At 39.7% G+C, this 24,200-nt stretch overlaps 1 long non-coding RNA gene across 3 annotated transcripts in view; it reads right to left on the reverse strand.

Annotated features, from left to right (window-relative positions):
* The window catches only part of LOC124153729, an 88,762-nt gene extending 66,924 nt beyond the window's left edge, over positions 1-21,838 (reverse strand). For 2 of the 3 annotated variants that reach the window (XR_006863744.1, XR_006863745.1), the window contains exon 1: positions 20,696-21,838. This is a non-coding gene — a long non-coding RNA (uncharacterized LOC124153729). The remainder of the gene's footprint in view (positions 1-20,695) is intronic. The other variant, XR_006863746.1, reaches the window with a different exon arrangement.
* Between the last annotated feature and the right edge of the window lie 2,362 nt (positions 21,839-24,200).

The following is a 24,200-nucleotide window of genomic DNA, read 5'->3' on the forward strand; positions in this document are numbered from 1 at the left end:
CCAAATACAAGGAACTTGCGCAGATGCTCAAATTAAAAAATACCCCAATGGCTGAGACTGCTGAACCTCCACCGCGTGACGCCAACCATTTCCCACCGCCTCCTACAACTAACGCCTGGACTAACCGACCATCTTCCAGTCGCGCCACCGCTTCTGCAGAACAGCCTGCAACTCCACCGACACCAGCTCCAACAATTCAACCACGCCCTCTGCCTTCTACCAGCAATCAAAATCGTCAACCACTGCCGCCACGATCGATTCGACCGCAGGAAACTCAGCCGAGACCTAGTCTACCAATGCCGGCTCCACCACATTCAGATGACTCCTGGAAGAGTCACCTAAAATCCTGGCTCTCAGGCCTCATTAGGAAAATAATCAATCCCCAGGAGGGGAAAAGCCGATTGGACGTCCTCATAGAGGAAGTAATTGCTGGCGCCATGGTCCTTATCAATGGCCTGTAACACTAAAACACTCACTCAACTCAATATACTGTCATGGAATGCTGGCAGTTTAATATCAAAAAAGGGCGAGCTTTTTCACCTACTCCAGGAATTCAAACCGGACATTGCACTTATTCAAGAAACATGGCTGAAACCAGGCGAACACTGTAATGTGCCAAATTACCTAGTCAGACGAAAGGAAAGGTCTAACGGAAGGGGCGGAGGAGTAATGCTCCTGTTCAAGAAATCGCTGCTCGAAACCCCACTTAAGGCTCCAAGAACTGAGGCTTTAGAACTTGTTGGATCAAAGTTCAAGACAGCGAACGGTGAACTTCATGTATGGAGTGCGTATCTGCCACCCAAATTCCACAAAATTAAGAAGAAAGATCTCGATGCATTACAACTCCTGCTCCAACACACTACCGTCATTGGAGGTGACCTAAACTCCAAACATATTGCTTGGGGTTGCAAATCGACCAACCCTAAAGGCAGAGATCTCCATCATGCCGAACTCACCTTTCCCTTCACTGTTCTGACTCCAACAAACCCTACCCATATCACGACTAACCTCAACCGTCGACCAGATATTCTAGACTTATTCCTCACCCACAAGTTATCTCCGTTCCTCTTACCCACTACCCTTCCACAAATGTCCTCTGACCACCTCCCAATACTGCTTACCTTACCACTAGCTCATCCCACAACTATCCCTCCACCTGTCATTAACTGGGATAAATTCACTACCTCAGCATCATCAATACTTCTACCCGATCCGAGAACCAGCACGTCAACGGAAGAAATAGAGGAACACGTGTCTCTCCTAACTACTGCCTTAAACCACTGCACCGAAGAAGCTTCCTTCATCCCAAAACCCAGACCGCAAGCTGACTTATCACGCCCTCCTGCCATACTTCTGTTAATTAAAAGAAGAAACAATGCCTTACTATGCTGGCGCCGATCCAACAACCCTATCATTCGCAACTTATTCAAAGCTCTCCGAAATCGAGTGACGTCAGCAATCAGAGCACACCGCCAAAAGACTTGGGACGATAAAATTAAATCACTCAGCCTCAAGGACAACACAGTTTGGCAGCTTGCACGAAGCTTGAAGAATAAGAAAACTCAAACTCCTCCTGTAGACTTCGGCCGTGAATTGGCAGTGACCGATTCCGAAAAAGCGGAAAAATTTGCCGAACAACTGGCGAAAACTTTTCAGGACGCGAGTGACTCTGACGCTGCGGATGAATGCAAGATCTCATTCAACTCGATCCGATTCTGCACCAGCCCACCATTTCCACCTGTCTCTCCTGACGAATTAGCAGATATCATTCATCAACTTCCAAAGAAGAAAGCGCCTGGACCAGACAATTTCACGAATGCTCTAATTAAAAATTTAACTTCAAACTTCCGTCTGTTCCTCCGCCATCTCCTCAATACGTGCTATAAATTCAATTACTTCCCAAGACCTTGGAAGTCTGCTAAAGTGATCCACCTACCAAAGCCTGGAAAATCCCCAACAGACCCGGACAACTTCCGACCGATCAGCTTGCTATCAGGATTTGGAAAAATTTTAGAGAAAACCATCCTCAATCGGCTCCTTCCTGAAATCACCGATAATAAATTTATTCGGAATGAACAAGCAGGATTCCGCTCTGCACACGCAACCACACATCAAATCACTAGGCTGGTGGAAAGCATTCAATTTAACTTCAATATCAATAAATACGTGGTTGGCGTATTCTTAGACCAATCAAAAGCTTTTGATCGAGTCTGGCACGAAGGATTAATCACCAAACTCAACCTTTCACCTATCTCAGCATACCTCACGAAGTTCATCCAATCTTACCTCTCCGACCGAACCTTCTTCTCCATAGTTAATACTTCCCGATCTGTACTGCACCCTATTTCTTCTGGCGTACCTCAAGGCTCCGTACTGTCCCCCACTCTGTTCAACATCTACATCAACGACCTTCCATCTCATCCGAATACCGAAATGTACCTGTACGCCGACGACCTTGCCATAATTTCTAAATCCTTCAAACCAGACACTGCCGCTGAACACGTCCAGAACCATCTAGACGACGTAGAAGACTGGATGCATAAATGGAGGCTGCAAATCAACCCTAGGAAAAGCCACATCATTCAATTTGCAAGGAAAAAGAAGAGAACTCTCTCCAAAACAATTTCCTATGGCAGCACCAACATCACGCGCAGCCCAACAGTTAAATTCCTGGGAGTTACCCTTGATGAACGATTGACCTGGCACGCGAACACAATGGCAGCAATCAAAAAAGCTAACGGCGCCGCTGCAGCAATTCATCCCCTACTCAAAAGCCCGCACCTCGCTCTACATACGAAAAAAGTACTATACACTTGTATGATAAGACCATTGCTAACATATGGTTACCCTGCCTGGGGCTCAATTGCACAGGTTCATATAAGGAAGCTAGCAGTCCTCCAAAACCGGGCTTTAAGAAAAATTACGGACGCACCCTGGTACGTCCGCAACAACTATTTACACCAAAATCTAAAAATTAAAACAATTCAACAATTCCTTCACGACACTGCAAAAGCCTTTAACGACTCCCTACACAAAACAAAAAACACGCTCATCACACCAATCTGGACATATGAAGAAAACCCCCACTTTAAACATCACAGACCGAGAAAAGCACTCACCCACCCTCCGCAATAACACGATAACCAAATAAAAACATAACCGCCATATAAACAAAGAACCAAAGACTGATTACCAGCTATTGCTGAACATCGTGAACATAACTGCTAACACAGTTACAAAAAGGCGTCATGTCATGTCAAGTATCAATAACAGTCCCACCACTCTCCGCTGCCACTACAATTCTTTGTACCGAATAGTACTACTCTGCCACGCATTAGCAAGTCCTGAGGAAAAAAAGCTTGGAGGTTATTTGACTAGGATACAACTCTTATGAAAACGTAATAGATTTTTTCCCTATCTTTGAGACGCTATTACAGCCCGAGTAATAAGAAAAAGTGCTATTGCTGAAAATGGTTTTTTTGTGTGGATTCCTCATGGTTCTGCATTAGAGTATTGCTTATATGCCACTAAGATATGCTTCAAGGCTATCCATTATGATATAAATTGGTGAAACACAGAATTAAAACCATTGTGAGATCGGCAAAATTGGTCTCATGGCGGAATACTCTTTCAATTCATGCTAGGTGATAATATTTCAATAATTTTGTGAAAATAAAATGCTTATTTATTACACTCATTAAATGATATTTTCATTGAAAGCTATATTATGCAACTTGTACTAAAATGCACTATTGAAAAAAATACTACTACCACTTCAATCCCAGGAAATAAAATATCAACAGCTCGGGAATAATAATCAATAATGCTCACACCTCAAGCATTCACAACTGGAGGCAAGGAATCAGAATTTGTTGATTCAGAACTACCTTCTCAGTTTCATTGAAGAAGCTTGATGCATGTTTATGGAAAAGAAGAGCCATTGCGAGGCAATATATTATTTCAGTGGCGAAATATGCATCATAGTTACGCTTTTTCACTGATTCTTGATTTATTTCCTGTCGACTTTTATGAACTACGCACTTCGATTTGAATGGAAATAATGTTGTAAGGGAGAGCGTGGATTGATCTATTGATTGATTTCAACGCATGCAGCGTAATTGGCCGTAGATGTCGGAGGGAGATAGTAGTGAAGCGATCGACGGAGAGTAGCGCTCAGTCATCCATGAAGCTTCAGTCCACTGAGAAACCACGTAAAATATGTATTCTTTTGAAGTTCAACTTACTGTGTTGAAGTAAACTACCTATTGTAATAATCTATTTTTAGAAAAATAAATAATAAATGACTATCCATCGGCATCACTTAGAGGTACCTATCATAATAGGACAATTTAATTCCGTTACTGAAAGAGGTTTCAAGGAATTTTTTATTTTTATTTTAGACCGGATTGAATTGCAAGAATGCACCTCACAGCTTTGCCATTCATCTCTCTCTATTCTCAAGTCAATACTTAACTCACAAGGCATTGCGAAAAAGAGTTGATCGAATGACAATGTGGCCAAGCTTTAAAAAAACATGCGGGATGATCCATCATGCTCATTCTATGCATTATATATTTGTATTATTATTGTGTCTTTATTTTGGTTATTTTTACATAATTTGATTTAAATCAAATTTCACCGCATATATGTTAATTTATGCATTCAATATTCTTCCGCGCAAGTAGGATTACGACTACCGTCATCCTAATCTTTTGATTACTTTCGAATTATCTTTATTTTAGCAACGCCTCAAGTTCCCGGAAAAAGCCTTATGTCCTTATCTAATCACATCGGCTCTGCATTTCTTACAGAGCCGATGTGATTGGATTTATATGAGGAGATGAGAAACCAACGGGTACAATTGATTTTATTTCTTGAGAGAGTTAGCTAGAGAAATTGATAAAAGACGTAAATAAAAACTTAGTTGCCAAGGCATACGAGTGAAGTCTCTGTTCTGTACTCACACCGAGTAGAAAATTGAATACACTTCTAAATATATAGTTGATACCGTTTGCTCTCTTTGCCTAATTTCTGTACCTAAATCTGTTTAGGAAAATGAATCAACTGCACCTTATGGCTTCTCACCCCCTGATATATACAATTGATGTAGTTTCATTGAAACAACAACAATTTCCCGTTGACAACCCAAGTTGAATGAAAACTTCGAATTTAGTAAACTATGCCTGGTTATCGATATTATTAAAAATACGTAAGTCAAGCCATTCCCTCAGAGTCTAAAAGCTGTTTTAGTTGAGGTGCAAAAGGAAAACAATAGTGGGAATTTTTTAAATGGCAAGTGAGTTAATTTAGTTTTCCAGTAAAATGAGTATACCTTACAACACTTAACTTCACCCTGACAGTTTACTGATGGCCGTCGTAATTGGTACTGCAGCCCATTTCATGCAGCCATGATGTACTGAGAACAAGTTGTTATCCGAACTAGCTTTTGCATCACTCCTCCATACCAACTGAACCTATCTTGTCTCCTTCCGTGACGAATTAGATACATTTCAAAACTTGTTCCATCAAGTTGAAATTTTCCATCATGGATATTATACTAATTCAATCATTTACCTACCCCTGAAATTAAAAAAAGCGTATCATCATGAAAATACGGTGATGAAGCAATTAACTTTGAGATGCAGACCGATATTTTAAAGTAATCCATTCATGCATCTTAATAAATTCCAAGATGACCGATTAAGTTTTAAAAAACAATATTTTAGGAAGAAAGGCGAGTTGACTGGGAGTGCTGCGTCCTTTTAAAAATTATACGTGATAAAGAAACTTTTTATTATCTCATTAACATGAAAGGTTTGCATACAAATTCGCATTTTTACCACATCCTTATATGGTCCCAAAGGCGTACTTTTTATCTTTTTCATCAATGTCTTCATCTGCCAGCAATCCCTCTCTTTCCTGCTAGACGCTTTTCCAGGCCTCTTTTGAACACGCGCAGCATGTAACACTATAGTTCTCTTTCCCAGAATTAAGTCAAGTAGGGAAACAGAGGGATTAGATCTTGGTGGCAAAAACTAGTCATGAAAACCAGAAATATGAATGGTGACCTTGTTCTTACGGGCTTCTTTCCAAGATCACAAGGGAGCACCGAGTAAATAAAGTGTAAATATTGTAAAAAATGCATGACCTCAATAGTGAGTTGAGCCTTTGTCACGTGATATAAAAATGAGCAAGCAATGTATTTACGCACGTGGCGGAATACCTCGAGTTGTGGTGTCCTTTCCTCGTAAGAAACGTAAAAATAATAATTATATTGCATAAAAATATGCTTGACACACCCTTCATTACTTTCATTACATTGTAAAGGCATGAGGAGTTTAAATTTTGTTCTGGCTATTAATATTGCTATCATTTATGGATAGAAAAGTCAAGTGAATGGGATAGCATTCGAATTAAATCAAAAAGTTCATTAACTTCATTTAGCAAACATATGCTTAGGCAAGGAACCCTTAATTAAAATAACACCCTTAACTTTATGTTTCTAATATATTTACCGAAACTAATCAATTCTAAAAATGGAAAAGAAAAATGAAGAAACGTTCCAGAGGAAAGTCTCAGGTGACACTATATTATTTCTGGAAACACTGAGTAAAATAATATTTCCCACTAAATTAAGTTATTGTAAACTTTAAACGGAGACTTAATGGCGATTAACGTACGTGCTCATTCAATGGCTCGAAAATAGAAGAAAGCTAAAGATAATCGAATTGGGGAAACTTAAAAGAGGGCACGGAAAGAATTCCGATTGCCACTGAGGAAAATTATCCATGACAAAAGCATATAATTCCCAAGGAAGTACAGCCGCGCTTCTTGTGTAGCAATTACTGTTCGTATCTTTGTTGGTTAATTTGAACTGTAATATGTACATGAAGAACTGTGCTTTCTGATCAAACGGAATATTTGCCATTAAACGCCATTATGCTCAGCTCCATTTAAGCTACTCTTCTGACTAATTATCCTCCAAATACGACATCTTTGAGGTCATATCTACCAATACTCGAGCATCTTCAATTTTACAGATACTTACTGCATTAGATTTGAAAATACTAGTTTTAGACGTTGGTAGGTATGTCTACATCTAATGCCTATAAAAGATGGTGTTAAGGAAGAAAAGTATAGCCTAATTATTAACGATCGACAACTCAAGATATAATTCGATAGACTATATCTCCCGTACTATTGTACAGATAATACAAAGATTGATAGAATTTAGATATGAGACAGATAGAAGAACAAATTTTTTTACTAAAGAAACGCTTCAATGACATATTAAAACTAAAAACTTTTTTGTAGAATAAAGTTTTCTTTATCCGTAATTGATAACATAGTCAACCAGATACTGTCAAGGTAACGGTTGATTGTTATATGGAAAGGAAATAGAGCTCAGAGTTGCTCATCTCTCTATTGAAATCAATGCCGTGTCCTTTAGAAAAATTCCTTTTAAAGTAAGGTAATTATGACGGCGGCCTCTGCAGCTGCACCAAAGGGACACAAAGTGGAAAGATATAAGCTCAACGTGGAGATGAAAGGTACTATGAGCAGTTCCTCTGATTCTCCCGAGAGGCACAAACAATCAATAACTTTGTGTTAGCGTAATTTTGGAGTTCATAGGGAAGACAGAAGGTTGAGAGGAAGGGAATTATGGATGGAAAAGGACAGCGCGCAATCCCAATTCAATTATTTCGCTCCCCTGATTTGCCGCCGGGTGGGGCCACATGCCGTGGAGGTTGGATAGCGTTGTAGCTCAAGATTAAAAAATACCACCGAATTCAAGATTCAGAGCAGTAAATCTCGGATGAGACGTTTTGGGCTGTACCTAAAAGTTTAGGGCAGCATCTGATAGACGAAGAATGATTGTGTCACAAATGTAAAGGCAAGGAGTGGTGGTGAAAATTTTGAGGTAGGGAGGAAAATAAATTAAAAATTAATTGACAATGAAAAGGGTATACGAGCCCAATTCGAGCATAAAGCTTCCTACTACTAATAATGAGTTGCATAGTTCAACTTCAGGATTATTCCATGAGACTGTTGCGTTCAACTACAATTATTATTGATATGCGGCATAATGCTATCTTCTACCGAGGAAACGAAATCATGCATGCAATCTTTTCAAATTTTTGTCTAAATTCTTCTATAATGATTTCTGAAACATAATTTTTGACCATTATTAGACCATTTGGCAACTGTTTTCTGATTCCCTCGTTATATCGGTATTACGACTAAAATTTTATCCCATATTTCTTGTGACCATCCTGAATTGACGTGATGTATAGCGCAACCGTGCGCAATAATTCAATGAAAATGTTGTGAGATATTAAGACTTTTAGGCACATCATACAAAATATCATGAATGATATTCTAAAGGTGATAATTAAAAAACAAAATGCTCACTACTATCAATATTAGCGGCGTGATATTTCTTGCCCAATGAGGTTGCCTTGTCAAAATGTAACGGTGATGGATGACCGTGAATTGAGGAAAAGCGATAAGGTGGCATAAGTATAGGGAGGAGGAAATGGAGAGACCACGAATATTACTAAGGAGGGTTCTACAGCCTCCCTTTTGATATTTATGACCCACCGCGCATTTAAATGGGTGTACAAAAGTGTCTACTCGCGTCGCTGATGAGCACAGCGATACAAATTCCGCGCATGAATAACCTATAATCAGGGCTTTTAAACGAAATGTATAATATTCTTGATTATGTGAACTATCGAATAAATAACCTCTTAATAATAATTCCGTGAGCGCTAAGCTTAATAGGAAAGGCCAAGTTCGTAGAAGGCAGTGGGATGACAAGTCGGACGTCTGGTTCCACACTTTTAATTCATACAGCGCAGGTACGTTCTCTCCCTCCGACACACAGCGCAAGACTCCCCGTGCATTTTCCCTCCAAGAGGCTGCCTCCCGTGTCGCGTCCGTTTCGTGACCCTCTCGGTGTCTTCCTATTGGCCGGAAATGGCCGCATGATTTTGCGTTTCCTGCACCTTGCCACGCCAAGATACTACAACGTGTTAAACGGATTAGAGTGTTAGAGAAATACGCGGAGCCCGATCACACGCGAGAGAGTGCAAGGTGCTTATCAGTGTAGGGTTTTAGAGACATGCACGAAGACCGATCCCACGCCACGGTCACAAAGTGGAAGGAGTTTCGGATACTCGACCCATCGCTTAAACGTGACTCTGCGCCTAGTTCTTCTGTTGCCCCGAGAGCGAAACCGAGCTGACACTAGACGGCAAGCGACAATATTACACTTCTTACGATTTTAAATATTACACAGTCAATAACGAGAATAAATACTGTGAAGACATCGCCGCGCTGCGGACATTTTTGAAAACTGATGAAAATGCGCCCTATGCGGGAATAATAATCATTCTGAAACGGGGCGGACTCGTGTCTCCCCGGAATAGCCCCTTTGATAACGAGACCATGGTAACGATACGAGACAATGGCGAGTCTTGAGGGGACATATGGGATAGAGTTCCCGGTAAGCAGAGGCGTATGTTACAGCCATTGCAATGGCCGTGGTTTTGGGAGAGAGAATTGACTCCGCCGTCCTTTTTTGGACCTCCGTTGAACTTGCTCTGAGGCGCAGTTTCTTTTGTGTAAGATGGAGATGCGTGGATGATGGAGAAGCGTGGATGAGAGTCACAGGGGAGCCTTCAAGCCGAAGACAAATGGGGATGTAATGATACCCTCGATAAGGATAAAGTGAATACATAAAATGAGTCGCGTGGAGTGAACTTTCGCGAGTCAGGATGCAAGGAGCAGCGCACCATTCATAATTTGATACCAGCTACGTCGCGCGGCGCTGGTAGGGTAGAGAAAATTAGGCTGTCGGTCATGTTAAATTGGCTTAATCACCTACCGAAGGCGTTTTGAAATTGTGAAGTTCGCTTTGATACTTACAAAAGAGCACTCCAAACAATAAAACCTTCGATGAGAAAGTGCATCAAAACTCGCTTTAGTTAAGTCGCCAGTAAGATTTTACCCCCGATCACAGCATCTTAAGTTGGCGTAACTTGACTCATTGTGAACCAGAACAATTGATGGCATAGTATACGAATCCAACAAAAACCATGATTTAAATATTGAAATCAAATTTTCAGTGCTTGAGGTAATTTTATATCTGTCTATTTACAAATTACCACTCTTGTTACGGGTTAGCTTCTCGAGAAATTAAGCTTTAATTAAGAGGTTGCGAACCAAGGTTTATTCTACTTTCATTACTGCGATAGGCTTGCACAGTGTCAAAATTAATTTTGTCGCAAGATGGCGTTCGGAGAGATAAATAATAGTATTTGACTATATTTGTCATATGTTAATGATATGTAAACACTTTTGTCTAGTATATCATCGATCATAAAGTACACTTTTGTATCCTGTTTATGCGTAGTTGAATGTTCCCGCTGCTAAAGATGTGAGGTAACAATGGACACTATTGCTCTTTTTCTTGCAACGATTGCTAATCTTTAAACTACCTCCGATTAGGTATGAAATATATATCAATAAATAGGACACTACCAAATGGTTAGTGATTGCGTTTCTCGTTTACAGAAAATATTTAAGGCATTTTCAAAAATTTTGATTGAAGCACCTGTCACTCAAATAAATTGTTATCGTTGAATAGTTCTTTGGGGTAAATGTAATTTTTTTATATTAAATGCTTCAAACATTATTCCGTCTCCAATGAAAACGATTTGGACATCCAAGGAAGACTCTAAATACAAGAAAGGATCAAATTGGAATTTATTGCGCGAACATTTGATTTTTTACGGATGCAATACGTTACGCTGTGTGAAATATTTACTCCTATTTTATTGCAATTCTTCACTAGAGAGGAGGAAACAAGGACGAGTATTTATTCAAACGATATTGAGCCTACTTGAGTTGCAAGATGCAAAAGGTAAAGGAACCAGCCCTCGCACTCTTAAAAGGGTTACACTCGTATAAGACTTAGAGCTCTACCATCTACTAACCCCTCCATATTTAATCAATGCGTAATCACTTCTTCGGACGTACGTTTAAATTAGTTGAAGAGGACGAGCTGTATCTCGGCTGAAGTGGCACAGTTGGTCGGGGCTCAGAAAAGTTCGGAATGTGCGAGTGAATTGTGAACAGACACCGCAGACAGGAGTAACAGGTGGGAATGGAATAGAGGGAACAATTGAAGCAAAAAGGTATATGAAGAAACTGTATTTCACAAAGAATCAGGGGTGGCAATTGAAACTAAACGATAGTCAAAACCAGTAAAATTTCAATAGTTCCGTTCCCGGGAGCGGAACGTAGAAACGAAACGAAATGGATAGCTACCCGGGGAGCTAAACTAAGGGTCGAAACGAAATCGAACTCAAAACTACTTCGGGTAGAAACTAAAGTAAACCTTTGGGACGACACGAAACGCAAAGAATGTATCGCTCCGGAGGGACCACGTGCTTCACCTTCGAACAGTTTAGTTTCCACCCACACACCGTGTACAAAGTAAGGTTGAATTAAGTAGTGGTTCGGCCTACCGCCATTAGATGCATGGGGCACTCACATTTTTATCAATACTTCTTCAATATTATTGTTTAACGTATTGTGATGGTTGCGGCCGTCCCAACCCTGGCCATTATTCCCTTGTTCACCGTCCTCACCCGTTTCCCATCCTCCCCCTCCCCTTTTTCCTACCCAAGTATGCAAGGTGGAGTGGATGAGTGAGTCGGTGTGAGTGGAGGTCAGCCCCGTTGAATGGCCCAAGGTTTCCCCCTATTTTTTTGTGTATGTGTTGCGTGTGCATCGGAACCCCCTCACTCCCCTTTGGGAGTGTATAAAAGTCGAACGCACCGAAGGAAAAAGAGAGAATTGTAAATTGTGTTGCTGACTGTGCACTACGATAAAAAGTGAGGCGAAAGGCAGCGATCGGTGTAAAAGACGGGAAGCCAAGTCGGAGGATCCACTCTGAAATCCGAAGGTGGTCGCCAAGGAGGTTCCAGGGGCAGCCAGGCCGCGCACATTGCCGTCTCTGAGAAAATAGGAGGCCGCACAGAAATAGACGATCCTGCGTCCAGCCCGAACCACGGCACCAAGGAACGGAGTCATCCGGTGGTCATCCAGGTCACGTAAAGTTATATTGCCCTGACCCCAGTGATACCACCCCTGTGTCCATGTACTTGTCCCCGTATGCAGCAATACGCCACTGTTTAGGCACCTTGTGAAATTCATCGACGCCTCAGTGATTTTTCTCATTATTCTCAAACTTAGTCAGCAACGGAACTTAAATGTGCAATTGGGATAGACTTTATTACTTCCCAGATATTGAAAACTGTAACGAAGTCTAATAATTGAAACGAGTCCGCTTAACGGCATATATTTTTGACTTTTGTTAAATATTTTTTATTATTATTATTTCATGGTAATTTCAAATGCCAAGTGCATAAATCATTTGTTATTTCATCCATTCATCACTAACCCAATCATTTTCACTCATCTGGTTAAATATCTCATGTAAGATGTTTCTTATTTTTGAATATATTTGTGTGAATGCTGAATGAAAGGGTCCTTGCATTTCTTTGGGTATTCCTACGAAACCTATTTTCCTTCACCTGCCGCCGATCCGTCACGCGCCTTGCCCCAATTAGGATCTCTTCACCACGAAATAAGCTGCGAACAGGAATCCCCCGCATTTATTGTAATGCTAAATTAAATATTTCGATAAATCGTCCTGACTGGCAACTTAAGGAGGTTTATCATTTATGGGTGGTTTTCGCGGTTTTTCATCCGGGCAACCGACGTTGAACCATTACAGTATTCGTGTTGGCTTTACTTTTCTCCTAGGCGATTTTATATCACTATTGTCATCTACATCCTGATTTTTCTGGGTAAAGCAGCAAAGAAGGCCTAAGAAACACTTTCAAAGGTTTTGTGATAGGTCTAACAATAAGAGAAGAAAAGTGACTGATTTGAGAAAGCATCAGCAGCTCTGCTATCGCGAGCCACATCTATGACACTGCGCTCGCAAGGGAATGAAGCGGCAACGAAGATAATCACGGAAATGACCACGACCACCCCCACCCGAGGGAAACGGACATAACAGATATAGAAGAACATACCTACAACTCAAAATGAACTGACGCCAGAAGAATCTCTTTCGTCGATTGTTGATTGTCGATTGTCATTTATCAACATTTCTATACAAAATTATTCGTAAGATTGCCAAGATCTGTGGCCACCAGTTTTATCCTAGTTATGAAAGGGCTAGACGAAAAAAAATCTTCATACCCAGAGGGGATATCAGTGGAAGAAAAAAATTAGACGACCTTCAAGGGCTTCTGAACCACACAGCCTCGCGCATCACAGCATCAATGCCAAGATTCAGTGATGATCACGGTGTCAACTATTCCCTTGAATGCAAATGAAAAATAGTTCTAGAACTCGTGAATTTATTCTTTATGTTTTCTTTTGATTTATGTATTTATGTTAATTTATAATGGTTCATATATAATTTCATGTTTTCAGTTGCATTTTTCAAAATATAAAATGCTTGCGAGGTGATTTATGATGAGAGTTGTATCAGAAAAAAATGATGACCCAAAGTTCAGCTATTGATTAACTACCACATATGTCTTGAAACGCAGGTTTCGGCTCTCCCGCAGAACTTTTTTCATCGTGCTCTGTTCCATTTCTTCTTTTCATCGGTGTTAAGAAAAAAATATTTCTAGCGGTAACTTTAGTAACCATTTTTTTTAGTTGACATATTATATTGTTACATTTTATTAATAATTTATTCTGATAGTTGAATATATTTCGCGTAAGTATATATCAAATGAGAAACCTCTCCATTTTTCATTTGCCACCCGGTTTTCCCTTCCGTTCAGAAAACTGCGCGCGATGATATCTTCACTACGTAAAAAGACTACATTCCGTCAAAATAACATCATAAACCACAAGTCAATGCTGAAATTTTATTTTTTTAATTTTGTTTTATTCCCCAACACAGAATACAGATCACATTGAGCCATTTTAATTGGATATCCGAAAATTTTAACAATTAAATACATGAACAACCAACCTCTAGATAACGGAAACCTAACCAGGCGGGACTCGAACCCGCGATTTCTAGTATGGCAGGCGAGGACTTTACCCAGCCTCCACCTAAGACGATAACATGATTTTGACGAAATGCCTGCTTACATAATGTAAATAATATTGTCAGCAATTTCGGAAAAGGTGTAAACTCAAAAGGACCTTCGCATTTACAGGCCTATTTTTTCAGCGCCTGAGAAAGGAACACGACCCCATAAATTGGCTTCTACGATTTTTAATTGGCTCGCAAGCATTTAGGTGTCATGTATCAACTCCGACTGAGATCCCTGATCCAGCGACCCGTATCATATTTTTTATGAGTATCAAATTTCTCCTCGGAGTCGTCGCGGGTGAAGTTGGGAGGGGAGTTGCCTTTTCCCCCCTTTCTCTCCCTCGAGGCGCTTCGGCTTCGGTCTCCAATGTCCCGGCGCTGCGGCCAGAGGCCTTTGTGAGCGGTTAAATTGGGAAATTCAAATGCTAGGGCGCCCCCTTAATTTCGTGCGGGAACGAAACTAAACCTAGGCCTCGTATTTTCGTTTCCCTCTTGGTCGAAACGAAACATTTTGTTTCGTTTCACTTGCCATCCCTGCAAAGAATGCGGAGTCGACGTGAGGAGGGGTATCCTAGTAAGGCCTCAGTCATCCTGTACGGAAATTTGAACCTTCGACCTGAAGACGCCTGCTGGAATGCAGGCGAAACTGTTGTCACCAACGCAACCACTACGCGGTGAAACCCGGAAAATGCAGCCTACAGTACCAGCGCACCGCGGAAGCCTTCGCACCGAAAAATTGAGACTTTGAGGAGAATAGGAAAAGACTGGAGAGATGTCCCCGGTAGGAGACGAGGAAATATAGGAAGCCCTCATTCAAATGAAAAATACGCTAAATGTACCACAGAACCGATTATTTGACATATAACTCTTATACTGTGACCATATGATTCCAGTAATCGTAGGTTTTCCGTAAAATACGATGGTACTAATATAAGTTTGATCTCCATGGAATGCAATTAGATTATGAGTAATATTAGAATAATTTAAAAATTATTAAATTTTTATAGTGTTAACGGCAGTTAAATATCTGTCTTCTCTCTTTATGCTTTTATTAGTAGAGGTATTCCAATGCCATTGACCTTGGAGAAGCTGTTCTTCTTTAATTTTTAACATTGTTGACAAAATTTCCCTCTCATGCGGGCTTTCCTGACTGCGGAAAAGGCAACAAAATGATAAGCGTTGTGATTCCCTTACAATTACATATCTATAGCGATGGCCTACATCCAGCATTCTATTTAACTTCTTATGCATCAAAATTTCATTTCCATGACTTCACGACATGCTCTCAAGATTCATGCTTTTTTAAACCGTCCTTGCGAAAGGTTGAATTATGCGGATGAGATGGAATAAATACTTGAGTGTATGAGAGCAATGTACCTATAAGTGCAGCTTTAGGGTACCCGAGAGGTAATGAATCTTAAAAGAAAGAGCACAGCCCGGAGAGCCCGTTAAAGATATTTTTCACTTTCCCATCCATTCTCCCCCAATAAACATATCAGCTTCGCCTCCAAATTCAGGGTTTGAACAATCATTACTCTATCAGCAAAAGGCTACTAGTTTCAATAAGATTGATGGGTCAACATTAATTAAATTTGATTCCAAAAAATGGTAAAATTTTCACTCATAAAATGTAATAAAGACAAAAATATCGATGAGATTACGTCCCAGGAAATCGGCTTTCTCAGTTAAATCAATCTCAATACCATCTCAAATCCTCAATACGAAGAATAAGAATAAATACTTTCCAAGGACAGGAGGTCAACCTCAAGAGAGGACGATTCTATGTGAACATGGACGGAAAAAATAACATCTGGCAGGTATAGAAAAGGAAGGAGTTCGCGAAAGAGGGAAAAAGAAAAATAACACTAATTCACGTGATTGGTACAAAAAGATGAGAAAGAGGGTATGGGAAGGAGGAAACACGTAAGGAAAGTACCTTGGAGGCGACACGGTGAAAGTTAATCAACAGACTGCTGGCTTTTGGGGAAAGTGGATTCACGGATTTAGGCGCGGTAAGTTGGTGAAATAAGAGTAAAAGAGTGAGGAGAAGGAACGAAAAACATAGAGGAAAATACACTTTAGAGAATTGTGCGAAGAAAAATAGCAGAGAAAAAAGGAAGATTACATAGAAACAAAGAGTGAGATGGATTGAAGTCATTTAGATTCTTTAAAAGGGGGAAATGAGGGTGAAATAAGGCAAGGAAATGCATTAAATAAATATGAAGTTGTTAGAAAAAAGAGAGAGAAAACGTTCATCAGGAAATCGTGCTGTGGAAACAAAATGAGCTGCAAGAAAATGTTTGAAGGGCAGAAACAAGCGGTAGTGATGCCAATGTAAGGATTTCGGTTGAAACTGACAACGGTACGAACAAAGAATAAGGTACTGTATTCAATTTCAGCACAAAAAGTAGATATAAATAGTTCTAAAAAACCTTTCTCTTCAATATACACACGCCATATTATAAAATAGTAAATCATAAATAGTTGCTAATAAGAAAATCAGTAACACATTGCTTCAAGTCAGTCAAACCACAGAGAAAAGTCGCGTCTTTTTCATTAAAAGAGCTTGTATAAATTTAAATATCAGGTCGAGTTTAATCGGCAAGGTAAAAAAGGACGGAGAGATGAAAGAAATCATAGAAAGTAATCTACGCATTAAAAACTCGAAAAAATATTATTTATACTTCCATGAGAAATCATTAGCATATTCAATGACTTTGAACAGCAATAATTCATAATTTACAGAATTCTGAAAGAAATGTTTAATGATATGATGACAATATCGTATAAGCAAATACGTCTTAAGCTAGTTGAATACCTCTGAGGCACGAGTATATTTACTTATTTTATTTAAAGCAGCCATATTACAAGAACGAAATCTTACATTGCCATTTCCTATCTTTAAATGTATGTTATTACTGTAATAGCTTAAAACCTGAACTTGGAAAAGATGAAGTGGTTTAAAAAAATAAACGTAAAATATCATCTGGGACTGGAAGAAATGAAAATCACAACGAAGATGAAATAACATAAGGAAATAAAAAGAAGTAGAATGAATTTTGGTGGAGGAAGGATTTAGAAATAGCAGACAGGTATTAAAGATAAGGAAGAGGAAAGTAAGAGTTAAAGAGAAAAGGAGAAAAGAGAGGTATAAGGAAGGGAAACAACAGATTTGGTGGAATACGGCGAGAGTGAGGCCGGTTGGCGAGATGTAAGTGAAATGTTGAGGGCCCAGAGAATGAAGATAAATGGGAGACTGCAGCGCCTCAGGGAGGACATTTGTGGAAGAACAGTACCTCGAGGATGGAGTTAAAGAGGCCAGGGGATGAGGAAGGGGAAGAGATGGTAAAGGAAAAGATGGAAAGAGGGGGGAAGAATAAGAGGAGGAGGAAAGGGGATAAGATGGGACCTCGAAAGGATGGAGACGTACGCACTGTTGATCGCGTTGTTCGTGGAGAAGGTTTATGTAAGAAGGAGAATAAGTGTCAAGCGATCGGTTTTCGAGGGTGAGTGATTAGGAGGCCAAAGGTTTGAAGCTCAGAACAAATCATGGGAGCAAATAAGCTGCACACAATTGTAGAGTTCCTTCAAAAGAGAAGCAGACCTTGGTTATGAAAAACGAGGTGTTTTTTTAAAGAAGACACCCTTTGTATGTCTATAAATATATTAAAAATTTCTGAACAGGCTAGTAGAAGCCAATTTTTTAATGAGCAAGCTGAATTTGTTGCTCTAAAATGAAGACACGAGGTTCCCAAGCAAGCGTGCCTAAAAGTGTGACGCATCTTTGGGCTCTAAAGAAGCACGAATTGAACAAATACCTTACAGCAGGATTTTACTCATGTTGTGGTTTTTACACACATTATCACGATCATCAGCTACCGAAAAGGAGCTATTAGCTGACCAAGTATCCATTCAGAGCATAAAAATAGCGGCTATGACTGAATGTTGCCGGTGGTGTCAAAAAGTATTATAAAAACTAACTAACCGTAATGTGCGTTATTTATGTTGCGTTTGAAAAAATTCATATGACCTCATAGTAAGCAACTTTAAGGTGTGAGAGCATCCCCAGAAATGCATGTGAATTTTCAAATCCGAATTTTCGAAAGGACATGATGGTGTAATAACCAGCACAAGATTTTAAAAATTAAGTTTCCCCCTTCCCAAATTGTTGTATTCCTCTTAATGTTAATTCTATTAAATAAAAAATTTAAATTTTTTGTCTGCATGAATTGATGTTAACGATTTATGTGACATAGTAAAAGGCAAAGATTGTAAAATACCCCTTGTCAAGAGAGCCCTTAATACTCATGATTTTAACTTATTTGCCATAAAAAAATTCCCTTAACTGCGTTCTTTTTCACCAGAGGTCTCTGAGGACGAATTATATTCTTCCAACTGCACACAGTTGAATCGCTTGAGTACAATCTTTTGGCATCAAAGAATAATTTTAATTTCTGATCGAACAACCGAATAAAATGAAAGTAACAAAGTTCAACAAGTTCGATATCCGGGAAAAGCTCGCATCAAAACGATGGAGCGAGATGTCAAAAGACCAGGAAAGAGTCGAAAAATGAATATTTTCCAGAAGTTTCAGAAATAAATAAAAAACGTTTGTTCTTAAATTCCTAGCTTATTTTCACAACTTGTCAAGGCTTATTTTTAAGCCAAGGAGAAGGAAAAACCTACAGATTTCATCCGGTATTTTTTGAAAAAAAAAAAGAAATTTTTATTTTACTCCAGAAAACTTAGCCATTGGAAATCCACAATGCATAAAAGTCTTTCCGGTGAAACTTCCCACAATGCTTTCAAAACTTAGTGTCTAGCAATTTACTTATTTCATATGTCGAATCAGCCAAATAAATTGAAGGGGAATTAGGAGGATAACTAAAGTAGTGCCCTGCCGTCAGTAAAAAAATAGCAAGAGATGTTATTGAGGAATGGTACCCATTTAAAACGATCCAAATTTGTGCAAATTATAATCTCAAAACTTTTGATGATGAAATAGATTGATATTTTAATCAAACAACTTATATTTTTATTATTATTTTCTAAAAGAGAAATTTTCATCTCTTTTTTAGAAAAAAATACGTTTTTTTTCCTCAAAATTGGTTGAAAATAAAAAAAACCAAGACATCCAAATGAAGCGATATTTTTATGCTACGACCTTCACTTCCTTAAATAACGCCCGTCAGTAATAACTATCAAACTATCTACTCATTATGTATCATACCCTTGATATATAAGGGAAGTACCTTTGTCATTGATTATTATAAATTTATAAACTTGAACCACTGGTAATGGACTTTACACTTTTATATCCTAGATATTAAATAGTACTGTGAACCTTATGAGCCAAAGGCAGTGTCATAAGTTCTTCCAAATGACTACCAATAGTAAATAGGATAACTACAATGCTCTGAATTGGTGCCAGGGCTTATAAACAGTATGAAAAAATCGTATTAATACTGTCTGAATATGATCAATAATTGAATCACATGCATAAAAAGACAGTAAAAATCATAACCATTGGAAAGTACGTCAAAAATTCCCATTTTTGATGTCCTGTCTGTGCTGACGAGGCGCTGCTCTGCCGTAGAGATTAGTAAAAGAAACGAACTGCAAAAACGAATTGTTCCCAGAAGTATTTGGATTCAGAAAAGAAAATTTCTCTAAAGCTTCCTGTTTTAACTTACTCTAGCAAGTTCGTTGTAGTTACAAAAAATGGCGTATACGATGCAGACCTTACAAGGCCGTCAAAGCCACGTGGTAGACCGCCTATCCCCTCCCCCTCTTTCTCTCCCATTCCCCTCCGCCATGTCTCCATTCAGCTCAAATAGCATTCACCAAGGCAAAAAAAAACAGTTAAAGTGCCAAACGATTTGTCTGGGGGTCTGTTTTATCTCAACCTTCGTTTTCATCTGGACGTTAGAATCGTCTGGAAGTTCATTTTGTTTGAGCGTTCGTTTTCACTTGGGAAAAACATCGTGGATGATGCATTGGTCATCGCATATACCATTACGAGTGAAAGGAACTTGACTACCGAATTGCCAGCAATGAATACGAAAAAACATCAAGGCGAAAGGTTAATTTACCTGGTGTTACAGTAAAATATTGGAATACCATCAACCTCCATCGTTCGTTCAACGAATGATGAAGGAGAGAAAACTATATGGAATGTATGCAGTAACTACCCGATTGTTCGTCAAGAACAGATATATAGAACTGCTATTATTACTAAAAAGGATGAAAAGGTGCGGTTCATAAAGTTGAAAATTTATACTCACTTTTAGTCAGTGGCGAAAGAGGGGATCAAGGATAAAAACATGTAAGTATTGCCGACTTACTTCTTATGGTTCTGTAAGAACAGCATTCCAAACAACGTTTACAAAGAGTTCATATCTAAATAAAAGGAGCTGTAACGGATCTCTTGCTCATGGCGGAATTTTTTGCCACGTGGCTCGATGATCATATGCATCATTAGACTATTTTAGTGAAATGTTCACAAGCATAGACAGCCACTACTTCTATGAATCTGGGTAAAACAAAGATATTACTTACCGCTTCGTTACTTCATCAGAATGAAGAAGCCACCCCCATCGGAACTTGCTTCGAAGGGGAGTGGAAGAAGAAGTCTTAAGCAAATCTTCCATGCCCGATCCCGTCTAATGTAACAACTCCAATTGGTTTTCCATGCTTCCGTAGTCATTTCGAACGGAAATTTTGGTGTTCGTTGAATGAAAAGTTAAGTAGTATTAATGTAACTATAGAACTACCCCCTCTAAAATACGGGAACCTCAATCGAGGTCCAACTCTAAGGCAAAATTCACTAAAATAAATAAATAAGGGAAATGGTTCATTCAGCGTCGATAGCCTTCCCCACTACACCTTTACCCTTGTACATAAACATATTCTTCACCGGCATTCACCTGAGCAACGCTGGGAAGGACATTCAAGGGAGTTAAATGGTTTTTAAAAGTGGCCGTCTAAACGGGCTATAGCTCTCTGCAATTGGGCAAGAGATCCGATAGCGCGAATGGCAACGTGGACACACACCCTTTCCTTGGTGAAAACCATCGTGGTGGATAAGTTCAAACGGGCCACTGGCAGCAGATCGTCGGCATCGCTGAGGCAGCGGGCCTCTTACGGTAGTTTAGTTCGAACTGATGTCACTGGAATGCTGCATTTCTTCGCAAGACTCCAATTTCCGCGAACTGAAAGTGAACGCGAAGACTTAATCAGAGAGCAAAACATTTTCTGAGTAAGCAACAAGGATAGCCCTCTTCAAAAGGAATAAACACGTTTGTCACTCCAATATAGCACATCGGAAGTCCTCGGCAAGAGAGTGGACTGAAGCATGGCAAAGTTGACTGCGGGAAAAAAACAGTCAAACTAACCAGGATAAACACTGGATTATGAATAATGGATAAAAAACAGGATAATGGATTAGTAAGCAGGCTTTGTTAAGAATTGTAGAAAAGTTGTTGTAGGAGTTGTACCGCCGAAAAATTATAACTTCACAGCTTTTCGTCAAATAACTACACACTTTAGATCATTCGGTGAGACAGGTTATCGCTGTCGAGGATCACGTTACGTGCACTTCTTACTCTCTTCATCCTTTTTGTACACCACATGGGATTCGAACACGTGACACGTTGTTCCAACACTCGAGGCTGGGACGTCTGGCCCGTTGTGCGAACGCTACGCTCTTCAAGTACACACTGAGGGCGGAGGACGATCAGCTGGTTTCCCCTCCCGCGTTCTCCATTCAAACCCTCCCCTGCCTTCACACCCCTCTCCTCTTCTTCCCTTCCATCTCTCCTCCTGTGTCTCCCTCCCTATTCCCCGACCCCTCTAGAAACTCCCAGCTTATCTCACTTCGACAATACGCGTTCCCGACCACATTTCTCCCATATCTTGCGCAGGCGCACTGCAATCTATTCCTCCCCTTTCCCCTGACCTATTATCACCTCAGATCTAAATGCAGAATCTATCATAACTATCGAGAAAAAAAAAGGTTCTACTGAGTTGAAGTAGAATTGATGAATTCATGCGCCAGAGCATGTCGCTGAGAAATACAGTGAATAGGTTTCATGATAGAAAACTAATACGATGGCGAAATGAACTGGTTTTATAAAGTCGTATTTCGTCGTAGAGGAAGGTAATACTTCCGCCAACTCTCTAGTTTCTAATAAACAAACAATAAAAACCTCTCTAAATATATATACAGCAAAGGTATTTAGCAATTATTTTCATATGAAAATAAAATGATTATTTCGATAAGAATGCCTAAAGCAAAGAAAGAACTTTTGCTAAAATAAATATGTCGCTCGCCCTTAAAAATTCATGTTTGAATAAAAAGAATCCTTTTGAACTCTTTGGAAGGATAAGCAACATTGGCATAGGCATTACTGACGAGGCATAAAGTCAACCTGGCCGGCATTCTCAAAACAAGAATTTTGCAGATAAAAGATCTAGCATACTTATGAGAGCGGATACCTTTCGCATGTTTTCATGTTTGTAAAATTGTATCCTTACATTAATTTTTTCTCAATTTGCAAATCTGGAGAAACAAATTATAACCCGAAGAAAAGGAAACTAGCAGTGAAAAATAATGAAATATACTTAAATATTTTAACTGGTTGGAGCAAATTTATTGCTTCGTATAGGAGAGAGGTAATTCGTTTTTCTGGGCGTAACTTTATGAATTATTTTTTAAGTGAAAATCGAGTCAAAATGGATGAAATAAGTCCAGGGTAGTTTCCAAGTCTGCTACATTAACGCTGATGAAATTAACATTAATGCCACTGGAATGAAATCCTCTGGACTAGGAGTCTAAATTCACTCGGAAAGCGGAAGGTCAATAGTTCGGTCAATGAGAATTTTATCCCATGGCATTCAATGTGAAATAAACTTCTGTAACCCGTTTCTTGATTTTTCGCTATGGCCTCATGGCACATTTTACACCTGTGCATCTTGGACTCATGTTTTATACACGAATATTGCATTAAAGGATTTCCAAGTCCGCCACTAGAATTGTCGTCGATCCGCGTTAAAATGAGATTTCAAAACCGCCGCTCACGGCTCTACCTGTGATCGACTTCCACTTGCCACGAGAAAATACACGACAATAATATGTAACTGATCCAATGGATCAATTTAAGCCACACATTTAACGCACTTGGGACGAGTTTCAACTAAAAGAGACCACTTTACGGTCAATGGTGAAAGTCATAATGAACAAGATACCGCTGCCTAGTGGCGCTGCCGAATAAAATAATCTTGGAACGGCAACAAATATAACGCTTAGCCGCCATTTACTTGTGCCTCCTTTGATGGTTATACATTTGGTCATACTCATTTACCATTGGAGGTTTTGGGATGATGGTTACCTAATACGGCACTCAGAAGCGTTCCCTACTTGATCGCATCGTTAGGTACGCATTAAAACAGCCATAAGCGAATATAGGGACGTGGGGGCTCCGGGATACGTGCCCCCCAGACGCTTAACCACCCCTCCTGACCCCGCCCCCGGTAGCTTAAAAGTACACACGATTTTTAATAGGGCTATCATTAAATTTGTTTTGTTTTATGTATTACGGAGCATCAATGAATTATTTCATATTCATAACTTGCATATTAAAATGAAGAAGGGAATATAATAGAGAATATTTTGTACTTGTATTGTTGTATGCTGTTTTTTTATCTCAAATATGAGAAGAATATTTGCCTCTCGGACCCTTGTCCTGCCCCCCCAGCCCCGCGCAGAAAAAAATCCTGGATCCGCCGTTGAAACCAGCGGACCACCCCGCGGCACGGGCTCGAAAAAGGGTCGGCTGTGAAATGAGATCCGCGAGTCCCATACCTTACAAACAAGAGGGGGAATCGAAGAGGGTTTGTCATTTTCTCGCTTTGACTCGAACAGCGCGAGAAATCTGCTCTCGCCTTTCATAAGGTCTGCCTGAACTATCCCTCTACGTCGTAGCCTCTCGCTGCCACCCCGCATCGCACAACTTTTCAAATCCGCCGACAGAGGGTAGGAGCAACCGGGGTCGTCGGTTCTCCG

The sequence above is a fragment of the Ischnura elegans genome, chromosome 2 (assembly GCF_921293095.1).
Source record: "Ischnura elegans chromosome 2, ioIscEleg1.1, whole genome shotgun sequence".
NCBI classification, from domain to species: Eukaryota; Metazoa; Arthropoda; class Insecta; order Odonata; family Coenagrionidae; genus Ischnura; species Ischnura elegans.